Source organism: Oncorhynchus masou, chromosome 24 (assembly GCF_036934945.1).
Source record: "Oncorhynchus masou masou isolate Uvic2021 chromosome 24, UVic_Omas_1.1, whole genome shotgun sequence".
Taxonomy (NCBI): Eukaryota; Metazoa; Chordata; class Actinopteri; order Salmoniformes; family Salmonidae; genus Oncorhynchus; species Oncorhynchus masou.
The window spans coordinates 111,415,393-111,441,964 of NC_088235.1; positions in this window are offsets into that span (position 1 = coordinate 111,415,393).

Below are 26,572 nucleotides of genomic sequence, written 5' to 3' on the forward strand. Positions count from 1 at the left end.
TTCACCATGTAGCTTCATGTGTAGCTTCATCTTGTAGCTTCGACATGTAGTGTTACCTTGTAGCTTCACCATGTAGCTTCAACATGTAGCTTCACCTTGCAGCTTCACCATGTAGCTTCACCATGTAGCTTCACCATGTACGTTCACCATGTAGCTTCACCATGTAGCTTCACCATGTCAAATCAAATTTCAAATCAAATCAAATTTTATTTGTCACATACACATGGTTAGCAGATGTTAATGCGAGTGTAGCGAAATGCTTGTACGTTCACCATGTAGCTTCACCATGTAGCTACAAAATTTAGCTTCACCATGTAGCTTCACCATGAAGCTTCACCTTGTAGCTTTACCATGTAGCTTTACCATGTAGCTTCACCATGTAGCTTCACCATGTACGTTCATATGTAGCTTCACCAAGTAGCTTCACCTTGTAGCTTTACCATGTAGCTCTACCATGTAGCTTCACCATGTAGCTTTACCATGTAGCTTTACCATGTAGTTTCACCATGTACGTTCACCATGTAGCTTCACCAAGTAGCTTCACCTTGTAGCTTTACCATGTAGCTTTACCATGTATGTTCACCATGTAGCTTCACCATGTAGCTTCACCTTGTAGCTTTACCATGTAGCTTCACCATGTAGCTTCACCATGTACGTTCACCATGTAGCTTCACCAAGTAGCTTCACCTTGTAGCTTTACCATGTAGCTCCTCCATGTAGCTTCACCATGTAGCTTCACCATGTAGCTTCACCATGTACGTTCACCATGTAGCTTCACCATGTAGCTTCACCATGTACGTTCACCATGTAGCTTCACCATGTAGCTTCACCATGTCAAATCAAATTTCAAATCAAATCAAATTTTATTTGTCACATACACATGGTTAGCAGATGTTAATGCGAGTGTAGCGAAATGCTTGTACGTTCACCATGTAGCTTCACCATGTAGCTACAAAATTTAGCTTCACCATGTAGCTTCACCATGTAGCTTCACCTTGTAGCTTTACCATGTAGCTTCACCATGTAGCTTCACCATGTACGTTCATATGTAGCTTCACCAAGTAGCTTCACCTTGTAGCTTTACCATGTAGCTCTACCATGTAGCTTCACCATGTAGCTTTACCATGTAGCTTTACCATGTAGCTTCACCATGTACGTTCACCATGTAGCTTCACCAAGTAGCTTCACCTTGTAGCTTTACCATGTAGCTTCACCATGTAGCTTTACCATGTATGTTCACCATGTAGCTTCACCATGTAGCTTCACCTTGTAGCTCTACCATGTAGCTTCACCATGTAGCTTTACCATGTAGCTTTACCATGTAGCTTCACCATGTACGTTCACCATGTAGCTTCACCAAGTAGCTTCACCTTGTAGCTTTACCATGTAGCTTCACCATGTAGCTTTACCATGTATGTTCACCATGTAGCTTCACCATGTAGCTTCACCTTGTAGCTTTACCATGTAGCTTCACCATGTAGCTTCACCATGTACGTTCACCATGTAGCTTCACCAAGTAGCTTCACCTTGTAGCTTTACCATGTAGCTACACAATGTAGCTTCACCATGTACGTTCACCATGTAGCTTCACCATGTAGCTTCACCTTGTAGCTTTACCATGTAGCTCTACCTTGTAGCTTCACCATGTAGCTTCGCCATGTAGCTTCACCATGTAGCTTCACCATGTAGCTTCACCTTATAGCTTTACCATGTAGCTTTACCATGTAGCTTCACCATGTAGCTTCACCATGTACGTTCACCATGTAGCTTCACCATGTAGCTTCACCTTGTAGCTTTACCATGTAGCTCTACCTTGTAGCTTCACCATGTAGCTTCACCTTGTAGCTTTACCATGTAGTTTCACCATGTAGCTTTACCATGTAGCTTCACCATGTAGCTTTACCATGTAGCTCTACCTTGTAGCTTCACCATGTAGCTTCACCTTGTAGCTTTACTATATAAAGTGACCTAATATTACAGTTAGCCCCTGGGCAGAATATTTAATATCCTACATGACAAATAAAGTTCAACAGAAGAACTTGAAATACAAGTTATTTAAACCTTGTAATAATTAATTTTATATTTTGAATTGGCTCCTATCCATATAATTGAACTGTTTTGCTTAATTGGCAAAAAAATATTTATATGAAAAGGAGACGGAATACCAGTTGTGTAAAGTATTTAAGTAAAAATACTATGAAGTACTACTTAAGTATTTTTGGGGTATCTGTATTTTTACTTCACTACATTCCTAATGAAAATAATGTACTTTTTACTCCATACATTTTCACTGACACCCAAAAGTACTCATTTTGACAGGAAAATGGTCCAATTCACACAAAAAGGGAACATCCCTGGTCATCCCTACAGCCTCTGATCTGGTGGACTCACTAAATAGAGAACATCCCTGGTCATCCCTACAGCCTCTGATCTGGTGGACTCACTAAATAGAGAACATCCCTGGTCATCCCTACAGTCTCTGATCTGGTGGACTCACTAAATAGAGAACATCCCTGGTCATCCCTACAGTCTCTGATCTGGTGGACTCACTAAATAGTGAACATCCCTGGTCATCCCTACAGCCTCTGATCTGGTGGACTCACTAAATAGAGAACATCCCTGGTCATCCCTACAGCCTCTGATCTGGTGGACTCACTAAATAGAGAACATCCCTGGTCATCCCTACAGCCTCTGATCTGGAGGACTCACTAAACAGAGAACATCCCTGGTCATCCCTACAGCCTCTTATCTGGAGGACTCACTAAACAAAGAACATCCCTGGTCATCCCTACAGCCTCTGATCTGGCGGACTCACTAAACAGAGAACATCCCTGGTCATCCCTACAGTCTCTGATCTGGCGGACTTACTAAGCAGAGAACATCCCTGGTCATCCCTACAGCCTCTGATCTGGAGGACTCACTAAACAGAGAACATCCCTGGTCATCCCTACAGCCTCTGATCTGGCGGACTCACTAAACAGAACATCCCTGGTCATCCCTACAGCCTCTGATCTGGAGGACTCACTAAACAGAACATCCCTGGTCATCCCTACAGCCTCTGATCTGGCGTGCCCCTGGCTATCCACCAATAAATAAATACAATGAAAATTGTGCCATCTGCTTAATATACTGAATTTGAAATGGTTTATATACATACTTCTGAAGATTCAGTACATTTTAGCAATTTACTTTTGATACTTGTGTATATTTTAAACCAAATACTTTTAGACTTTTACTATTAAGCTATCTTTACTTTTACTCAAGTATGACAATTAAGTGCGTTTTTCCACCACTGCGGAATTGTGACTGACCTGCACAGGTAGGAAAGTGTCCAGACGACTATGTGCTGATTGACCCGTTTAGGCTAGTTTTGAATGTTGTGGAAGCTAAATTCTAATCAATCATCAGAACCCTCCAGGCCTCAGGCTTATAGCTAATGGGTTACTGACTCACCTTCTACCATCAATGCCTCAGGGTTACTGACTCACCACTCCAGGCTTATGGCTAAGGGATTCCTGACTCCACTTTCTACCCTTTAGGCCTCAGGGTTACTGACTCCCCTTCAGGGTTATTGCTAATAGGTTACTGACTCCCATTCTACCCTTTAGGCCTCAGGGTTACTGACTCCCCTTCTACCCTCCAGGCTTCAGGGTTACTGACTCCCCTTCAGGGTTAATGCTAATAGGTTACTGACTCCCCTTCTAACCTCCAGGCTTCAGGGTTACTGACTCCCCTTCAGGGTTAATGCTAATAGGTTACTGACTCCCCTTCTACCCTCCAGGCTTCAGGGTTCCTGACTCCCCTTCAGGGTTAATGCTAATAGGTTACTGACTCCCCTTCTACCCTCCAGGCTTCAGGGTTCCTGACTCCCCTTCAGGGTTAATGCTAATAGGTTACTGACTCCCCTTCTACCCTCCAGGCTTCAGGGTTCCTGACTCCCCTTCAGGGTTATTGCTAATGGGTTACTGACTCCCCTTCTACCCTCCAGGCTTCAGGGTTCCTGACTCCCCTTCAGGGTTATTGCTAATGGGTTACTGACTCCCCTTCTACCCTCCAGGCTTCAGGGTTCCTGACTCCCCTTCAGGGTTAATGCTAATAGGTTACTGACTCCCCTTCTACCCTCCAGGCTTCAGGGTTCCTGACTCTTCTTCTAACCTCCAGGCTTCAGGGTTCCTGACTCCCCTTCTACCCTCCAGGCTTCAGGGTTCCTGACTCCCCTTCTACCCTCCAGACTTCAGGGTTCCTGACTCTTCTTCTACCCTCCAGGCTTCAGGGTTCCTGACTCCCCTTCCACCCTCCTGGCTTCAGGTTTCCTGACTCCCCTTCAGGGTTAATGCTAATAGGTTACTGACTCCCCTTCCACCCTCCAGGCTTCAGGGTTCCTGACTCCTCTTCTACCCTCCAGGCTTCAGGGTTCTTGACTCCCCTACCCTCCAGGCTTTAGGGTTCCTGACTCCCCTTCCACCCTCCAGGTTTTAGAGTTCCTGACTCCCATTCAGGTTTATTGCTAATAGGTTACTGTCTCCCCTTCAGGGTTATTGCTAATGGGTTACTGTCTCCCCTTCTAACCTCCAGGCTTCAGGGTTCGTGACTCCCCTTCTACCCTCCAGGCTTCAGGGTTCCTGACTCCCCTTCTACCCTCCAGGCTTCAAGGTTCCTGACTCCCCTTCTACCCTCCAGGCTTCAGGGTTCCTGACTCCCCTTCTACCCTCCAGGCTTCAGGGTTCCTGACTCCCCTTCTACCCTCCAGACTTCAGGGTTCCTGACTCCCCTTCTACCCTCCAGGCTTCAGGGTTCCTGACTCTTCTTCTACCCTCCAGGCTTCAGGGTTCCTGACTCCCCTTCCACCCTCCTGGCTTCAGGTTTCCTGACTCCCCTTCAGGGTTAATGCTAATAGGTTACTGACTCCCCTTCTACCCTCCAGGCTTCAGGGTTCCTGACTCCCCTTCAGGGTTAATGCTAATAGGTTACTGACTCCCCTTCTACCCTCCAGGCTTCAGGGTTCCTGACTCCCCTTCTACCCTCCAGACTTCAGGGTTCCTGACTCCCCTTCTACCCACCAGGCTTCAGGGTTCCTGACTCCCCTTCTACCCTCCAGGCTTCAGGGTTCCTGACTCCCCTTAAGGGTTAATGCTAATAGGTTACTGACTCCCCTTCTACCCTCCAGGCTTCAGGGTTCCTGACTCCCCTTAAGGGTTAATGCTAATAGGTTACTGACTCCCCTTCTACCCTCCAGGCTTCAGGGTTCCTGACTCCCCATCTATCCTCCATGCTTCAGGGTTCCTGACTCCCCTTCTACCCTCCAGGCTTCAGGGTTCCTGACTCCCCTTCAGGGTTATTGCTAATGTGTTACTGTCTCCCCTTCTACCCTCCAGGCTTCAGGGTTCCTGACTCCCCTTCTACCCACCAGGCTTCAGTGTTCCTGACTCCCCTTCCCTCCAGGTTTTAGGTTCCTGACTCCCCCTTCAGGCTTCAGGGTTCCTGACTCCCCTTCTACCCTCCAGGCTTCAGGGTTCCTGACTCCCCTTCTACCCTCCAGGCTTCAGGGTTACTGACTCCCCTTCTACCCCTGTGTTATACTCACAGACAATATTTTGATAGTTTTGGAAACTTTAGAGTGTTTTCTATCCCGATCTGACAATTATATGCATATTCTGGATTCTAGGCCTGATAAATAGACAGTTTCATTTGGGTACGTTTTTCATCCAAACATCAAAATACTTCCCCCTACACTCAAGAGGATAAAAAACGTTTGACATGTTTCTACGAACATTACAGATACTATTTGGAATTTTCATCTGCGATGTCGTGACCGCTCGAGCCTGTGGATTTCTGAACATAACGCTCCAATGGAGGTATTTTGGATATAAAAATAATCTTTATGGAACAAAAGGAACATTGTGTAATTGGGAGTCTCGTGAGTGAAAACATCCGAAGATCATCAAAGGTAAGCAATTCATTTTATTGCTTTTCTGACTTTTGTGACCAATCTACTTGGCTGTTAACTGTTTGTAATATTTTGTCTACTGAGAGAGATGTCCTTACATAAACGCTTATATTGCACTTGTGATTTCATGAAAATGTAATATTTTTAGTAATTTAATTTGAAACTCTGCAATTCAGGGGATGTTGATGAAAATGATCCCGCTAATGACCGCGTACACTGTGACCAGCCCGCCACAGGATTCGCTGGTGCGCGATGAGACAAGGATATCCCTACCGGCCAAATCCACCAAAACCTGGATGACGCTAGGCCAAGTGTGCGTTGCCCCACAGACCTCCCGGTCGCGACAGAGTCTGGGTGCGAACCCAGAGTGTCTGGTGGCACAGCTAGCGCTGCAATGCAGTGCCCTAGACCACTGCACCACCCGGGAGGCCCTTATTATAGACAGACTTCTCCCCATCTTCGCCACTACTGCATCAATATGTTTTGACTATAACAGTTTACAATCTAGTGTTACTCCAAGCAGTTTAGTAATCTCAACTTGCACAATTTCCTTGCCACCCACTCTGAAACTAACTGCAGCTCTTTGTTGAGAGTTGCAGTCATTTCAGTCACTGTAGCAGCTGACGACGTGTATAGTGCTGAGTCATCCGGATACATAGAAACTCTGGCTTTACTCAAAGTCAGTGGCATGTTGTTAGAAAAAATTGGTAAGTGCAAGGGGCCTAAACAGTCACCCTGGGGAGTTCCAAATTCTAATTGGACTATAGGCTTCCATTAAAGAACACCCTCTGTGTTCTGTTAGACAAGTAACTCTTTGTCCACATTATAGCCATAACACATATGTTTTTCCAGCAGAAGACTATGATCTATAATGTCAAAAGCTGCACTGAAGTCCAAAAAGACAGCCCCACAATCATTTTATTATCAATTTCTCTCAGCCAATCATCAGTCATTTGTGTAAGTGCTGTGCTTGTTGAGTGTCCTTCCCTGTAAGCATTCTGGAATTCTGTTGTCAATTTGAATACTCTAAAATAGCATTGTATCTGATCAAACACAACTTTTTCCAGAGGTTTACTGAGGGTTGGTAACAGGCTGATTGGTCGGCCATTTGAGCCAGTAAAGGGGGCTTTACTATTCTCAGGTAGCGGAATGACTTTAGCTTCCCTCCAGGCCTGAGGGCACACACTCTCAAGTAGGCTTAAATGTAATATATGGCAAATAGGAATGGCAATATCGTCTGCTATTATCCTCAATTTTCTATCTAGATTGTCAGACCCTGGTGGCTTGTTATTGTTGATAGACAAAATAAATTCACCTCTTCCACACTGACTTTACAGAATTCAAAAGTACAATTCTTGTCTTTCATAATTTGTTCTGATATACTTGGATGTGTAGTGTCAGCGTTTGTTGCTGGCATGTCATCCCTAAGTTTGCTTATCTTGCCAAGGAAAAAGTAATTAAAGTAGTTTGCAATATCAGTGGTCTTTCTGATGAATGAGCCATTTAAATGAAGGAGCCGAGTTGGCTTTTTTTACCCCAAATTTAATTTAAGGTGACCCAATTTTTTATATAATTTAACTTTGTTTCATAGTGTAGTTTATTTTTCTTTAGTTTAGTCACATGATTTCTTAATTTGCAGTACGTTTGCCAATCAGTTGGGCTACCAGACTTAATTGCCATACTTTTTGCCTCATCCCTCTCAACCATACAGTTTTTCAATTCCACATCAATCGAAGGCAATTTAAGAGTTTTTATTTTCTTACACTATCATCAAGGCAGGTCCTACAGGCCCTAGTTTTGTCGCACCTTGACTACTGTTCAGTCATGTGGTCAGGTGCCACAAAAAAGGACTTAGGAAAATTGCAATTGGCTCAAATCAAACTTTTTTTTCACATACACATGGTTAGCAGATGTTAATGCGAGTGTAGAGAAATGCTTGTACTTCTGGTTCCGAATATGCAATAATATCTAACAAGTAATCTAACCAAACAATTTCATAATAACTACCTTATACACACGTGTAAAGGAATGAATAAGAATATGTACATAAAACTATATGAATAAGTGATGGCCGAACGGCAAAGGCAAGATGCAGTAGATGGTATAGAGTACAGTATATACATATGAGATGAGTAATGTAGGGTATGTAAACATTATATGGTGTAGGTGTCCTGGAGGGCAGGTAGTTTGCCCCGAGGGGATGCGTTGCACAGACATCACTACCCTCTGGAGAGCCTTACGGTTGTGGGCGGAGCAGTTGCGTACCAGCCAGTGATCTGTAAAAGTTTGTGAGTGTTTTTGGTGACAAGCCAAATTTCTTCAGCCTCCTGAGGTTGAAGAGACGCTGCTGCGCCTTCTTCACCACGCTGTCTGTGTGGGTGGACCATTTCAGTTTGTCCGTGATGTGTACGCCGAGGAACTTAAAACTTTCCACCTTCTCCACTACTATCCCGTCAATGTGGAAAGGTGGCTGCTCCCTCTGCTGTTTCCTGAAGTCCATGATCATCTCCTTTGTTTTGTTGACGTTGAGTGTGAGGATATGTTCCTGATACCACACTCCGAGGGCCCTCACCTCCTCCCTGTAGGCCCGTCTCGTCATTGTTGGTAATCAAGCCTACCACTGTAGTGTCGTCTGCAAACTTGATGATTGAGTTGGAGGTGTGCAGGAAGTCCAGGACCCAGTTGCACAGGGTGGGGTTGAGACCCAGGGTTTCGAGCTTAATGACGAGTTTGGAGGGTACATTGGTGTTAAATGCTGAGCTGTAGTTGATGAACAGCATTCTTACATAGGTATTCCTATTGTTCAGATGGGTTAGGGCAGTGTGCAGTGTGAATGCGATTGCATCATCTGTGGACCTATTGGGGCGGTAATCAAATTGTAGTGGGTCTAGGGTGTCAGGTAGGGTGGAGGTGATATGGTCCTTGACTAGTGTCTCAAAGGACTTCATGATGACGGAAGTGAGTGGTAGTTGTTTAGCTCAGTTACCTTAGCTTTCTTGGGGAACGGGACCCTGCCACATACCTCTCGTGTCTGAGCCGTTGAATTGCAACTCTACTTTGTCTCTATACTGACGCTTAGCTTGTTTGATTACCTTGCGGAGGGAATAGCTACACTGTTTGTATTCGGTCAGGTCACCTTGCCATGATTAAAAGTAATGGTTTGCGCTTTCAGTCTTGAATGATGCCATCAATCCACGGTTTCTGGTTGGGGAATGGCGCTGTGGGTACAACATCACCGATGCACTTGCTAATAAACTCGCTCACCGAATCAGCGTATTCATCAATGTTGTTGTTGTTCGACGCTATGCGGAACATATCCCAGTCCACGTGATTGAAGCAATGTTGAAGCGTGGAATCCAGCATTGAACAGACCTGAGCGCGGGTGCTTCTTGTTTTAGTTTCTGTCTATAGGCTGGAAGCAACAAAATGTAGTCGTGGTCAGCTTTTCCGAAAGGAGTGCGGGGGAGGGCCTTATATGCATCGCGGAAGTTAGAATAACAATGATCCAGGGTTTTGCCAGCCCGGGTCGCACAATCGATATGCTGATCAAATTTCGGGAGCCTTGTTTTCAGATTAGCCATGTTAAAATTCCCAGCTACAATAAATGCAACCTCAGGATAGGTGGCTGTACCGAGTGAGCCATGTTTCCGTGAAACGTTACAGTCTCTGATGTCTCTCTGGAAGGCAACCCTTGCTCGGATTTGGTCTACCTTGTTGTCAGGAGACTGGACATTGGCGAGTAGTATACTCGGGAGCGGTGAGCGATGTGCCCGTCTACGGAGCCTGACCAGAAGGCCGCTCCGTCTGCCCCTTCTGTTGCGCCGTTGTTTTGGGTCGCCAGCTGGGATCAGATCCATTGTCCTTGGTGGTTGGCACAAACAGAGGATACACTTCTGGAAAGTCGTATTCCTGGTCGTAATGTTGGTGAGTTGACGTTGCTCTTATATCCAATAGCTCCTCCCGACTGTATGTAATAAAACCTAAGATTTCCCTTTTTTTTTTAATTTCACCTTTAGTTAACCAGGTAGGCTAGTTGAGAACAAGTTCTCATTTGCAACTGCGACCTGGCCAAGATAAAGCATAGCAGTGTGAACAGACAACACAGTTACACATGGAGTAAACAATTAACAAGTCAATAACACAGTAGAAAAAAAAGTCTATATACATTGTGTGCAAAAGGCATGAGGAGGTAGGCGAATAATTACAATTTAGCAGATTAACACTGGAGTGATAAATGATCAGATGGTCATGTACAGGTAGAGATATTGGTGTGCAAAAAAGCAGAAAAGTAAATAAATATAAACAGTATGGGGAGGAGGTAGGTAAAATTGGGTGGGCTATTTACCGATAGACTATGTACAGCTGCAGCGATCGGTTAGCTGCTCAGATAGCAGGGTAACAATAAAAGAAATATCACATAAAAACTACAAAATATTGCATAGTTTCCTCGGAACACGAAGCGAGATGGCCACCTCTGTCGGCGCCGGAATAGATTGCAGCAAGGCTGGCCCTTGGATGTACCCAGAGAGCTAATATTAATAATATGCATGTCAATCTCTCCTGGCTGAAAGTGGAGGAGAGATTGACTTCATCACTACTTTTAATTATGAGAGGTATTGACATGTTGAATGCACCGAGCTGTCTGTCTAAACTACTGGCACACAGCTCGGACACCCATGCATACCTCACAAGACATGCCACAAAGGTCTCTTCACAGTCCCCAAGTCCAGAACAGACTATGGGAGGCACAAAGTACTACATAGAGCCATGACTACTTGGAACTCAATTCCACATCAGGTAACTGACGCAAGCAGTAAAATTTCATTTAAAAAGCAGATTAAAAAACACCTTATGGAACAGTGGGAATTGTGAAGCCAACATTTGCAAAGACACACACACACACACACACACACACACACACACACACACACACACACACACACACACACACACACACACACACACACACACACACACGATAACATACGCACTATACGTGCACATGGATTAGTAATGTAGATATGAGGTAGTGGTGGAGTAGGGGCCCGAGGGCACACAGTGTGTTGTGAAGTCTGTGAATGTATTGTAATGTTTTAAAATTGTATAAATTGCCTTAATTTTGCTGGATCCCAATAAGAGTAGGTGCTGCTTTGGCAGGAACTAATGGGGATGCATAATAAATACAAATACAAAAAATATGATACAACTAGTGACTGAGTCCGTATGGCTTAAACCATATGATACAACTAGTAACTTAGTCCATAAGGCTTAAACCATATGATACAACTAGTGACTTAGTCCACATGGCTTAAACCATATGATACAACTAGTGACTTAGTCCATATGGCTTAAACCATATGATACAACTAGTGACTTAGTCCATATGGCTTAAACCATATGATACAACTAGTGACTTAGTCCATATGGCTTAAACCATATGATACAACTAGTGATTGATTCCTTATGGCGTAAACCATATGATACAACTAGTGACTTAGTCCATATGGCGTAAACCATATGATACAACTAGTGATTGATTCCTTATGGCGTAAACCATATGATACAACTAGTGACTTAGTCCATATGGCTTAAACCATATGATACAACTAGTGACTTAGTCCATATGGCGTAAACCATATGATACAACTAGTGATTGATTCCTTATGGCGTAAACCATATGATACAACTAGTGACTTAGTCCATATGGCGTAAACCATATGATACAACTAGTGATTGATTCCTTATGGCGTAAACCATATGATACAACTAGTGACTTAGTCCATATGGCTTAAACCATATGATACAACTAGTGACTTAGTCCATATGGCGTAAACCATATGATACAACTAGTGATTGATTCCTTATGGCGTAAACCATATGATACAACTAGTGACTTAGTCCATATGGCGTAAACCATATGATACAACTAGTGATTGATTCCTTATGGCGTAAACCATATGATACAACTAGTGATTGATTCCTTATGGCTTAAACCATATGATACAACTGGAAAACAATGCTTTTTGATGCTCTTTCAACATGCACTTAATCTCTGCTTCTCCACACACCCGAGAGTACTGGATAGGCCTAGCATAAATTTGAATGTATTTTAATTCTTAAAGGCCATGCTTAATTTTTACCTCTCCCCCAAACACAGCACTCATTGTATAAATATGTATCAGTCTGATACAGTTTGTCACTTTTTGTTGTGCTATTTTCGGGCATTGTAAATGAAATACATGATCGATGAAATACTGCCGCACACACACCATAAACACATTGTCCATGATTGACATAGAAACAGGTGAATACGTTTTGGAACGCTGAGCCATTTGACTGACGGCTGTGTGTTGTTCCATTCGACTGAAGGCTGTGTGTTGTTCCATTTGACTGAAGGCTGTGTGTTGTTCCATTTGACTGAAGGCTGTGTGTTGTTCCATTTGACTGAAGGCTGTGTGTTGTTCCATTTGACTGAAGGCTGTGTGTTGTTCCATTTGACTGAAGGCTGTGTGTTGTTCCATTTGACTGAAGGCTGTGTGTTGTTCCATTTGACTGAAGGCTGTGTGTTGTTCCATTTGACTGAAGGCTGTGTGTTGTTTCATTTGACAGCCCGACCGCACCAGAAGGCTGTGTGTTGTTTCATTTGACTGCCCCGCCGCAAAGTAAGTAAGTCATTTTTGTTGTTGTTGGTTGTTCTGACACACTCATTTCTTTCTTGAGGAAAGCTGAAGTTGGTGGCCGAGGTCTTACGCCCCTTCGCCTGTGATTGGTCAACATTAGGGATTCTTCAGTAAAGTCTTTGTTGTCATTCAACGAGAGACGACTCGTTTTCGTGCACATTGTTTTTATTGAGAAACACTCCACCAAATCTTAGTTAGATGTGAAATTGCGCGACTAAGAACTCCTCTGCAAAAATATTTAAATTAATGACAGATTTCGTGAGTAGTCTTCGATGAATTCTGAATATTTTTGAGGAATTGTATACTGGCTACGGCGTCTCAAAATGGACAAACAGTACTATTGCTAGTTTTTCCCCCTCATTTTTCCAAGTGAATGTCTTTATAAAGGAGTATGTGAACACTCTCGTTGGTTTATTTTGCCAACTTCGACTGCCAGCCAAACAGCTGACGTCTCAAGTCCCTGTCAGAGAGCCTGATTAGAGGGTTAGGCAGGAGACCCTGGGCCAGTAGGAGGTCAGGGGTGAGGGTTCTCTTTCAAGCACAATCACTACCTCTATCCGTCTCTGTCCAGGTGCTACAGAGATAGAATATTCCAAGGACCTCCAGGGCCTTCTGACCAACTACCTGTGATCTCTTCAGAGAAAAACTCCACTCGTAATAGTATACTTGATGCACTATGCAAACATACGGCAGTCTGCCTGTGTGATGACATAGCATATTATCCAGGGCCAATGGTTGGATTGGATGTATGCTGCGTTCACGTCATGTCGGAAACTCTGACATTTCCAACTTCCTTACTCATTGTAGAAAGATGATACCCGAGTTTCTCACTTGGGAAGTATCAGAATCAACCAATAGGAAGCTCTACACAAATAAGTTACATTAATTTTAACTCGGAGGTCCAGAGTTTCCGGCATGACGTGAACGCGGCCTTACTGTACTCACTCCAAAACTCAGGCACTCTCCTCCCTATAAACGCCTCCCAGACTTGTACAAAAACGAACATGTCCCTCCATCTGTCCCCAGGTGAGTCTGCTGGGCTATGGAACTCTAGAGCAGCACATCAACAAACCTGCCACCCTGTCCGTCCGTCTGTCCCCGGGTGAGTCTGCTGGGCTATGGAACTCTAGAGCAGCACATCAACAAACCTGCCACCCTGTCCGTCCGTCTGTCCCCGGGTGAGTCTGCTGGGCTATGGAACTCTAGAGCAGCACATCAACAAACCTGCCACCCTGTCCGTCCCTCTGTCCCCGGGTGAGTCTGCTGGGCTATGGAACTCTAGAGCAGCACATCAACAAACCTGCCACCCTGTCCGTCCGTCTGTCCCCGGGTGAGTCTGCTGGGCTATGGAACTCTAGAGCAACACATCAACAAACCTGTCACCCTGTTGTCAGCTGTCTGTGTACTGTTCCCCGTGGAAGGATGCAAATATCAAGGCCTTCAATGCCACATTTTGGGGATGACCAAATGCAATTAAGTTTTGTTTGAACAAATCATTTTCAGTTTTTACAAAACAATACATTTTTTATAGCATGTTGGTCTTCAAAATGTCTCTGACCTCTGTTGTAGCTAACATTTAAAGTTACATTTATGATTCAAAAGGTGTAAAATAAATGCAAGTCAAATCAAATCAAACGTATTTGTCACATACACATGGTTAGCAGATGTTAATGCGAGTGTAGCGAAATGCAAGTCTCATGACCAGGGTGAATAAACTTTATATAATATTTACATACCCTACATTACTCATCTCATATGAATATACTGTACTCTATACCATCTACTGTATCTTGCCTATGCCGCACGGCCATCGCTCATCCATATATTTATATGTACATATTCTTATTTATCCCTTTACACTTGCGTGTTTAAGGTAGGTGTTAGGTGACTTGTTAGATATCACTGCACTGTCGGAACAAGAAGCACAAGCATTTCGCTACACTCGCATTAACATCGGCTAACTATGTGTATGTGACCAATAACATTTGATTTGAATAAATATTTGTTCATGAGTGTACAAAACGTTAAGACCACCTTCCCAATACAGACTAAGTGAATATAAGTCAGTGCTTGGCTCAGTTTGTATGAATTTTAATACATGTTGACAGGATGGCTACGAGACAGAGTGTTGCTGTACTCCCAGGTATATGGCTGTTGCTTCCGGGTATTCAGACAGAAGACGTGTGTCATCATCCAAGTCCCACGTCAGTAGTAACTATGACAACAAATACATGATGTACCTTGCGTCACTAAGCAATGTTCATTGCACATGTTGCTGAAAAAAATGTAACACTGTTAGTGTCATTGATACAGTGCCTTGCGAAAGTATTCGGCCCCCTTGAACTTTGCAACCTTTTGCCACATTTCAGGCTTCAAACATAAAGATATAAAACTGTATTTTTTTGTGAAGAATCAACAACAAGTGGGACACAATCATGAAGTGGAACGACATTTTTGGATATTTCAAACTTTTTTAACAAATCATAAACTGAAAAATTGGGCGTGCAAAATTATTCAGCCCCCTTAAGTTAATACTTTGTAGCGCCACCTTTTGCTGCGATTACAGCTGTAAGTCGCTTGGGGTATGTCTCTATCAGTTTTGCACATCAAGAGACTGAAATTTTTTCCCATTCCTCCTTGCAAAACAGCTCGAGCTCAGTGAGGTTGGATGGAGAGCATTTGTGAACAGCAGTTTTCAGTTCTTTCCACAGTTTCTCGATTGGATTCAGGTCTGGACTTTGACTTGGCCATTCTAACACCTGGATATGTTTATTTTTGAACCATTCCATTGTAGATTTTGCTTTATGTTATGGATCATTGTCTTGTTGGAAGACAAATCTCCGTCCCAGTCTCAGGTCTTTTGCAGACTCCATCAGGTTTTCTTCCAGAATGGTCCTGTATTTGGCTCCATCCATCTTCCCATCAATTTTAACCATCTTCCCTGTCCCTGCTGAAGAAAAGCAGGCCCAAACCATGATGCTGCCACCACCATGTTTGACAGTGGGGATGGTGTGTTCAGTGTGATGAGCTGTGTTGCTTTTACGCCAAACATAACGTTTTGCATTGTTGCCAAAAAGTTCAATTTTGGTTTCATCTGACCAGAGCACCTTCTTCCACATGTTTGGTGTGTCTCCCAGGTGGCTTGTGGCAAACTTTAAACAACACTTTTTATGGATATCTTTAAGAAATGGCTTTCTTCTTGCCACTCTTCCATAAAGGCCAGATTTGTGCAATATACGACTGATTGTTGTCCTATTGACAGAGTCTCCCACCTCAGCTGTAGATTTCTGCAGTTCATCCAGAGTGATCATGGGCCTCTTGGCTGCATCTCTGATCAGTCTTCTCCTTGTATGAGCTGAAAGTTTAGAGGGACGGCCAGATCTTGGTAGATTTGCAGTGGTCTGATACTCCTTCCATTTCAATATTATCGCTTGCACAGTGTTCCTTGGGATGTTTAAAGCTTGGGAAATCTTTTTGTATCCAAATCCGGCTTTAAACGTCTTCACAACAGTATCTCGGACCTGCCTGGTGTGTTCCTTGTTCTTCATGATGCTCTCTGCGCTTTTAACGGACCTCTGAGACTATCACAGTGCAGGTGCATTTATACGGAGACTTGATTACACACAGGTGGATTGTATTTATCATCATTATTCATTTAGGTCAACATTGAATCATTCAGAGATCCTCACTGAACTTCTGGAGAGAGTTTGCTGCACTGAAAGTAAAGGGGCTGAATAATTTTGCACGCCCAATTTTTCAGTTTTTGATTTGTTAAAAAAGTTTGAAATATCCAATAAATGTCGTTCCACTTCATGATTGTGTCCCACTTGTTGTTGATTCTTCACAAAAAAATACAGTTTTATATCTTTATGTTTGAAGCCTGAAATGTGGCAAAAGGTTGCAAAGTTCAAGGGGGCCGAATACTTTCGCAAGGCACTGTAAATGTCATATTTCCATTTTTTTTATAAAGATTTGCAAAAATGTCTAAACAGTTTTTTGCTTTGGCTATAACTTAACAACATGTGGAAAAAGTCAAGGGGAGATAATATATGTATAAGAGATAATCACCTTCAAGAAAATCATTTTGGTTTTATTCTCCTACTTCAGACTGAGGAGTTATAGCTACTTGTTTGTGGAACTGGTTTCTTCTTCAGATGTCCCAAGTCATCTCCAGAGTCACCTGAACAAACAACACTGGCAAAATCATAGGCTCCGTCACACACTGTGTTGTTTAATGACGCATCAAAATGATTTCTTTGTTGTTGTTTTTTTTTGGGGGGGGGGGGTATTGCCATCCACAAGGGGTTTAAATTATATTTTGGAAAATGCTTCTTCCAACATGGCCTTTTAAGAGTTCATCAGTCCAATAGCATTCCCCAAGGTGAAAAAAAAGCCTAAAATTGTTAAACGTCTCTGTATAACACAACGAGCAGACACAACTTCCACCTTCCACAACAACAACAGAAGTCCCCTACTCTCCCTCTGTTTGTTTGTGTACTTCTCCTTGTTAGGGTTCCATTAAGATTAGGGGAAAGAGTGTATCATAAACTGGTACCACGCCTGGGGCACCAGCACAGCGCCTGCCTGCACAGCAACGTACAGAGCAGGATAATCTCCTATCAGTGTGGTATGTGCTAGTTTGGCTTAAGAGATAGGACAGTTTTATAAGCAGCTCCTTAGGTTATTATGAAGATTTACATACTCAAGATGATAAACTCATTCTGGCACCTGTGTAATTTACTAATGACACATAATTTTTTTGCCTGAACTGGCTTTGAAGGAAGGGAGGAAGAGGGGAATGAGAAGGGGGGAGAGAGAGAATTCCAAAGCATTAGAGAAACAGTGCAGAAATGCCATCTTGACATTGAGGCGGAGTAGCATGCAGAGCTCCGGTGCAGCTGGAACTTTTTTAATTTTAATTAGGCTGGGGTCACTTTCCGTTTTTTTTATTTGCAAATATCACAGAAGAGCCCGGAGAAAGGGAGAGAAGGGGAGATTTAATGAAGGGAAGTTGATGAAAGCACAGAGCCTCTCGTCTTGTGTGCCGTCTCTTTCGCTGATGTTTCCTCTGTGATGTCACCACAAAATATTCCGTTGACAGCTCGCTCTGGAAAGGAGGTGGGTCTGGGGAGGAAGTGCTGGCGAGGTGATGGGCAATTCAATAACTTGGAATCATAATCATGTATAGCTGAGAATGTTTTCAACACCAGTTAGGGGCTTTTTACATCTTTTTTTATTTATTTTTATATTAGTTTTTTATGTCTGAATGGTGTTTGTATTTTTTTCAGTGAGAAATCACATAAAAATTGTTCAGTGGAAAAAAGTAAATGAGAAGCTGCTCCAAATGAAGAGATTGCTGACAGGCCAGTGAGACATGTTATGGTGAAGGTGTTGTGTTGACAACGTCAGCAATTACTGAGTAATGCCACGATATGTAGACTACGCTGGCACTCCATTCCACTCCGCCTCCACGATAATCCTCACAGCCTCTCTCTCCTTTATCACAATCTGTCAACCACACTCATTATCAGTCCTTATCTCACTTTTGATTGAACATTTGCCAGATGGAAACCTCGCTATCGAAAGATAATAATGATGTTTCAAGGAAATTAAGACCTTATAGAAAAATGTAGGCCCGGGACAAGAAGAAAATAAAGAAGGAATATCAGGATACATGAGAGCATCTGTGGATCGTTTGATGATCATCTGTCAAAGGTGATGCTGAGAGCCATTGGATATAGGGATAAAAGATTGGTCTGCAATACACTAGAGTTAGAGGGGTTGGCTCATATACATCAATCCACTATAGATACAGTCTAACTTTCGTATGGAGAGATAACCCTCTGTTATGCACACAGAGAGATCTGACATTCAATAAAGTTTACTTAAACTAATTTTCAAAATCCTATGGTTATATCGAGAGTAAAAATGTTCTGCCTTTAAAATGAGTTGTTGGCTCATAGGTCAGCTGCATCAATGTACAGTAGGAGTGTTTCACATTTAAACACAGCTCAAACACACGTGCTGTACCCATTAAGTTTGGCGCTGTGTGTAAATTAGCCCCATTTGTTCAGTTAACTTAGAATAGCCACTCCGTTTGGCTCTGCGCTAGCTCGTTAGAAGCTTTGTTCCCACAATGCCCTGTGATACAGACTGCATAATTACATCCTAGTTTGATGTGGACATGCTACTGTACTCATTATCACAAGTTGGATGATGCTTGGGCCTTTAATTCAAATACGTTTCGCATGTTCACATCACTTCTGTGTCAGCAGCCAACCAGCATTTTTTGCAAAACACTTCCTTGGCAGCTTCACTTCTATTTCAAACCTGATTAAAAATACACAAACAAAAAGAGAGAATGGAAGGTTAGAAATAAAAGAAAGAAAACAGAAAACAGTCTTAGTTAAATGTAGACGAGTCGCACCATTGTCAGAGAACGGTTGACTGAGATGCCGGTTATAGTTGTTCCTTGTCTTTAAATAATGCAGTGAATTAAAAGGAATTGTGCCTGGGAGGCAGCACCCCCCCCCCACCCACCTCTCTCTCTCTCTCTCTCTCTCTCTCTCTCTCTCTCTCTCTCTCTCTGTCTCTCTCTCTCTCTCTCTCTCTCTCTCTCTCTCTCTCTGTCTCTCTCTCTCTCTCTCTCTCTCTCTCTCTCTCTCTCTCTCTCTCTTCTCTCTCTCCTCTCTCTCTCTCTCTCTCTCTCTCTCTCTCTCTCTCTCTCTCTCTCTCTCTCTCTTCTCTCTCTCTCTCTCTCTTCTCTCTCTCTCTCTCTTCTCTCTCTCTCTCTCTCTCTCTCTCTCTCTCTCTCTCTCTCTCTCTCTCTCTCTCTCTCACACAGCATTTATTTAAATGAATCAGGGTCAGGCTTGTCAGCACCAGATTAGACTCTGCTTGTCCAATAACATGCTCAGTGTTGGGGAAATTATTCAAACATCACGTCTCCACCCCACTCCCTGACCCAACGGCACTTCTGACAAAGAGAGGGGAAGAGGGGACGGGAGGGGGGGACGGGGGGTATGAGGGGACTGGGGTGACCTGTGTTACATGGGGGTGCTGTGTGAAGGTAGAGGTGCTGTGATTACGGGAAGTAATTATGTTCTAAATGTAGGGTCTTGGCCTGTCAGGGTTGAGGCCATGCACCCTTACTGTGTTTTCACAGACTATGTGTGAATCCCAAACCAATATTGTGCACTACTTTTGACCAGAGCCCTATTCCCTATATAGCGCACTACATTGGACCAGGACCCCTAAGATTGAATAGGGAGTCATTTGGGATGCAGGCTAATACACTCTCACTATAAAACACTGTTCCTGTTAGCCTTGTAAACATGAAATGCACGATACTGTATGTTTTGATTGCTCTGGTTTAGCATGTTGACAGATGTGGGTTTTATACTATCAAATGTGTAGCATGAAAAAATGAAAAGTACAAAGATCACCACTAACAATGCAACCTATGTCATGACTCACACCCATGTCAAGAGTCAGTGACGAACAACAGCGTTTCTAACAGTAATTGAATTCTCTAACATTGAAATAATAGACTTGTCTGCACTTAGTAATGCGGCCGCTGAGGCGAAGTGAATTAACTGTTTGGAAATGGGAATGTTTTTAATGGTTTTAAATTATGATATTTAATACCATTGGCCTAATTGGATGTCTCGTGATGACATTTTTTCACTTGTCCGAACTGAGGTTCTGCCGTAGGCCTTTGGCAATATTACCCTATTACACCTAAACATGATTGTACCACTTTATATTAAATGGTTCTACATTGGTATGTAGCAATTAAGGGCTGACTATAAAGCTGTAACATCATGTGTCGGTCCGTGTGTCTGTCCGTGTGTCTGTCCGCGTGTCTGTCCACGTGTCTGTCCGCGTGTCTGTCCGCGTGTCGGTCCGCGTGTCTGTCCGCGTGTCTGTCCGCGTGTCTGTCCACGTGTCTGTCCGCGTGTCTGTCCGCGTGTCGGTCCGCGTCTCTGTCCGCGTGTCGGTCCGCGTGTCGGTCCGCGTGTCTGTCCGCGTGTCGGTCCGTGTCTCTGTCCGCGTGCCGGTCCGCGTGTCGGTCCGCGTGTCTGTCCGCGTGTCTGTCCGCGTGTCTGTCCGCGTGTCGGTCCGCGTGTCGGTCCGCGTGTCGGTCCGCGTGTCTGTCCGCGTGTCGGTCCGCGTGTCGGTCCGCGTGTCTGTCCGCGTGTCTGTCCGCGTGTCTGTCCGCGTGTCTGTCCGCGTGTCTGTCCGTGTGTCTGTCCGTGTGTGTTGGCACTAAGGAGGTAGCTTTGTGGTATAACGGTTGCCTATATTGTTACCAGTTGTCACTTGTCAATGACTAAAGCCTATCTAATGGGCTTTCTTTCAGACAAATACATACGATTGGTAATTGGACACAGATCTGTATGTCATGGTTAAAGTTATGGTTAGGAAGTAGAGTATTGAGTGGTCAGCTTATATTGCAGATTGTGTTTGTGATGTATGCCGTAACATTGCGTCTACAAAAGGGGAAAATAAATGCCTTGTGACACAAACATTTAATATTGACTTTGTGGTGCCCTTTATTGATGCAGTAGACTGTGGTCTACCTCCCGATGCATCGGTTAAGGGAGATGGAGTCAGATGTCATGTTAGAGGTGACCATTCTCTGAGCCAGGGGGCACCCACCCCACACAAACCTGATGCTTCAGAGAGCTTTGGGGAGGGGGGGGGGTGACTACATTTCTATATGTTTAGTTAGTTTTTTGTTGGGGGCGGTGGGGGGGGGTACCCTGGTGCATGATCCATTTAAATGGTATGTGTATAAAACCTGTCACAACCCATAGGCTGCCACTCAGCAACCCATAGGCTGCCACTCAGCAACCCATAGGCTGCCACTCAGCAACCCATAGGCTGCCACTCAGCAACCCATAGGCTGACACTCGGCAACCCATAGGCTGCCACTCAGCAACCCATAGGCTGCCACTCGGCAACCCATAGGCTGCCACTCAGCAACCCATAGGCTGACACTCGGCAACCCATAGGCTGCCACTCGGCAACCCATAGGCTGCCACTCGGCAACCCATAGGCTGCCACTCAGCAACCCATAGGCTGCCACTCGGCAACCCATAGGCTGACACTCAGCAACCCATAGGCTGACACTCGGCAACCCATAGGCTGCCACTCGGCAACCCATAGGCTGACACTCAGCAACCCATAGGCTGACACTCAGCAACCCATCAGCACTCCACAAATTTCTTGTTAACCAACTATAGTTTTGGCAAGTCGGTGAGGACATCTACTTTGTTCATGACACAGACAGATTATTTCAATTATAATTCACTGCATCACAATTACAGTGGGTCAGAAGTTTACATACACTAAGTTGACTGGGCCTTTGAACAGCTTGGAAAATTCCAGAAAATGATGTCACGGCTTTAGAAGCTTCTGATAGGCTAATTGACATCATTTGAGTCAATTGGCGGTGTACCTGTGGATGTATTTCAAGGTTTACCTTCAAACTCAGTGCCTCTTTGTTTGATATCATGGGAAAAATCTAAAGAAATCAGCCAAGAACTCAGAACATTTTCTGGTTCATTCTTGGGAGCAAATTTCAAACCCCTGAAGGTACCACGTTCATCTGTACAAACAACATAACTCAAGTATAAATACCATGGAACTACGCAGCCGTCATACCGCTCAGGAAGGAGACGCGTTCTGTCTCATACTTTGGTGCGAAAAGTGCAAATCAATCCATTTACATTTACATTTAAGTCATTTAGCAGACGCTCTTATCCAGAGCGACTTACAAATTGGATTCTAGACTTACAATCCCAGAACAACAGCAAATGACCTTGTGAGGATGCTGGAGGAAACAGGTACAAAAGTATCTATATCCACAGTAAAATGAGACCTATATCGACATAACCTGAAAGGCCACTCAGCAAGGAAGAATCCACTGCTCCAAAACCGCCATAAAAAAGTCGGACTACGGTTTGCAACTGCACATGGAGACAAAGACCTACTTTTTTTCTCCTCTGGTCTGATGAAACAAAAATAGAACTGTTTGACCATAATGACCATCATTATGTTTGGAGGAAAAGGGGGAGGCTTGCAACCCAAAGAACACCATCCCAGCCGTGAAGCGCGGGGATGGCAGCATCATGTTGTGGGGGTGCTTTGCTGCAGGAGCACAGGTGCACTTCACAAAATAGATGGCATCATGACGAAGGAAAATTATGTGGATATATTGAAACAACATCTCAAGACATCCGTCAGGAAGTTAAAACTTGGTTGCAAATGGGTCTTCCAAATGGACAATGACCCCAAGCATACTTCCAAAGTTGTGGCAAAATGGCTTAAGGGCAACACGGTCAAGGTATTGGAGTGGCACAAAGCCTTGACCTCAATCCTGTAGAATTTTTGTGGGAAGAACTGAAAAAGTATGTGCGAGCAAGGAGGCCTACAAATCTGACTCAGTCACACCAGCTCTGGCAATAAGTTGGCCACAATTCACCCAACTTATTGTGGGAAGCTTGTGGAAGGCTACCCGAAACGTTTGACCCAAGTTAAACAATTTCAAGGCAATGCTACCAAATACTAATTGAGTGTATGTAAACTTCTGACCCACTGGGAATGTAATGAAAAAAATAAAAACTTAAAAATATAATTCTCTCTGCTTTTATTGGGACAATTCACATTCTTAAAATAAAGTGGTGATCCTAACTGACCTTAGACTGGGATTAAATGTCAGGAAAGAAGTTGGTGAAAACTGAGTTTAAATGTATTTGGCTAAGGTGTATGTAAAGTTCAGACTTAAAACTGTATTTGTCCAGGCCTCAATTGTTCCTTGACTAGCACCATTCTGTCGATAATTCTAATGATATAACTTATAATTGTAACTGTATCCACTGGCAAAATGGGAGAGTGACGCGATTGCCAACATCTTTTTTGTGTGCCAGTGCTGCCTGCCAGCAAGGAGCAGTATTAAGTAACATAATAGATGCAAAGCATTGAATATTTATACTCATGCACTTTCAAATAAAATAAAGAACTTTGCCCCAAAAGCAGTTGACTGCAGGGCACTCTCACATCATATGGAGGAATGTGCCTACCGGACCTAGGGAATACAGTGAACAGTTGGGAATTGTGGCCAATCTCATTGTAAAATGTTTCCTTGGTGTTAAATACAGTCTGTGAACAAACTTAAGTTAATGGTTCGGATTACGTTATGCCAAGTTAATATTTTTCCATTCCGTTCTAGTTAAAGGATTGTTCATATTCAATTGGATATGTGGACCATATTTTATTTAATGGCTAGCTTATAATATGAGATTTCCAAAAGTTATTTAAATATTATAGAGATCAGCACAGATAATTTATTAATAAATTCCATCATTGGATGGTTCGGTAGTTGGGTTTCCAAAGGGATTCTGTAGGCCAGCATAGCTGACCTAAGTTGTAAATATACTGTAGAAGAAAAGAAAATGGCTTGTTATTAATGTGTATGTCTCTTTAAGATCTTGGAATGTTCTCAAACCATTACTGTCCATGATATCGGCAAGGGGAATGACTCCACGTTTGGACCATTGGGGGAATGCAACAGTCTGCCCTCCAGATCACAAGGCGCTATCGTAAAATATTGGAGTAGGGGCATGTCATTTTGATTCTGTTTCATTGTTTGGAAATTTTCTGGCAAATATAATTTGTGTGAGCAATAATGGGACCAAAGCGTAGTTTACGTGATATAGTTTATAGTTTAAGTGATATATCAGTGAAGACCACGTCTTCCAGGTCAATATGAGACACCAAATGCCTCTCTATACACAGCCATGGGGTGGAAGAATCATGTCCAAATTTAGGATGGAGCTCACTTACATCACCTTAAACATTTTGAAACCCACAATGAATTTTATCCCAATAGCCAGAAGAGGGAGACAAGGGAAGCATTGATTTACAGGCAATTGTGATAGAAAAATGACATATTTACCTAATTTGTTTGATATTAATAGTTAGCAATTAATATTTAACAAATAGGAGGATATTTCTGCCTTGTTAGTGTTGACGTTTTTCAGGTCTCCACTCTAGTTCCCTGCAGCTAATCTGGGCGTATGGTCACTAGAGATTACTTGAGCTGTCAAATGAGTTAAAGACTACATTACATAGACAGGAATGTGTTTTACTAGAGATAGCATAGGAGTAGAACAATGCCTCATTGTCTCAAAATCATCCTTGTAACTGGGAAACTAAGCCAGACAACAACCCACGTGCAGATAATGACAGGATGAACCCAGAGTAGCTTATAATGCTCCTTGGTCTGCATGAGGGTGGTTGAACAAACCATGAATGAGCATGGTTAGTGTCAGCTATATATAGTGCTCTGCATTTGTGTAAAGGTTAGGTTACTCAGTCCAACACTCAAGGGGGTGGGGTCGACCAGTCTCATCATTGCAATAATTAATCAATACTAAATAAAGATGATTGTTTGAAGAAATTACCAAGTCTCTCTCAGTACTGAATTTCCACGACTCCTTACATTAATTTTGACGGTTAAAGCAACTGGGATATTAGTCCATCTACTGAGGTCGAATTTGATTAATTTGAGCATTCTGTTAAACTTTTTGGCAATGTTGTTTTCTAAGGAAGGGAATATATATATATATATATTATAAAAAAAACATTGGCAAATAAATCTAACCAAATAAGTAGAGATTGAGTCCTCCATCGGAGGCTTGAGAGGCAGTCGGGCAAATTTGGTTAGATTTATTTTATAACTTGAGATAGAGCTGCAATTCTCTTTGATCTCCATTGTCTAGATAAAGCAACATATCGTCGGCATATAATGAGATGACGTGATCCGTACAATTGAGAGATATTGGTGTAATTTCTTTCTATTGTCGAATTGCCTGGGCCAGGGGTTCCATAGACAATCAAAATAGCAGAGGTGAGATGGGATCGCCTTGCTTGCTACTTCTAGTTATTCTGCATGGGACAGAGCCGGTATTGCCTGTTATTACTATGGCTGAAGAATTGGCATGTAGAATGTTAATGAAATTGGCGCTAAGTCCCTTAATATGTTCCAAAACCGACCAAACATATGACCATTTTAGTCTATCAAAAACTTGTTTTGTGTTGAGAGATAGAACTGGTCAAGGAGCGTTGCTTTCTGATGAAGCAAGTCAGATATGTAATAGACAGGGGTTATCTGATGAAGCAGGTCAGATATGTAATATACAGAGGTTATCTGACGAAGCAGGTCAGATATGTAATAGACAGGAGTTATCTGATGAAGCAGGTAAGATATGCAATAGGCAGAGGTTATCTGATGAAGCAGGTCAGATATGTAATATACAGAGGTTATCTGATGAAGCAAGTCAGATATGTAATAGACAGGGGTTATCTGATGAAGCAGGTCAGATATGTAATATACAGAGGTTATCTGATGAAGCAAGTCAGATATGTAATAGACAGGGGTTATCTGATGAAGCAGGTCAGATATGTAATATACAGAGGTTATCTGATGAAGCAGGTCAGATATGTAATAGACAGGAGTTATCTGATGAAGCAGGTCAGATATGCAATAGGCAGAGGTTATCTGGTGAAGCAGGTCAGATATGTAATATAAAGGGGTTATCTGATGAAGCAGGTCAGATATGTAATAGACAGAGGTTATCTGATGAAGCAGGTCAGATATGTAATAGACAGAGTTTCATCTAATGAAGCAGGTCAGATATGTAATAGACAGAGATTATCTGAGAATAACACTTTTTTAACAAACCCACTTTGGGCCAAATGAACCAATTTGGGTAAGTATGTTTTAAGACGGGACGACCGAATTGTAGAAAATAGTTGAATATCTGTGTTTATCAAAGATAGTGAGAGCACTGGGTGGTGTCCTTACCTTTTTTTTAATTAAAAGCTTAATTAGTGATGTATTTACATCCCTTACAAAATGAACCTTTGTGAACGGCTG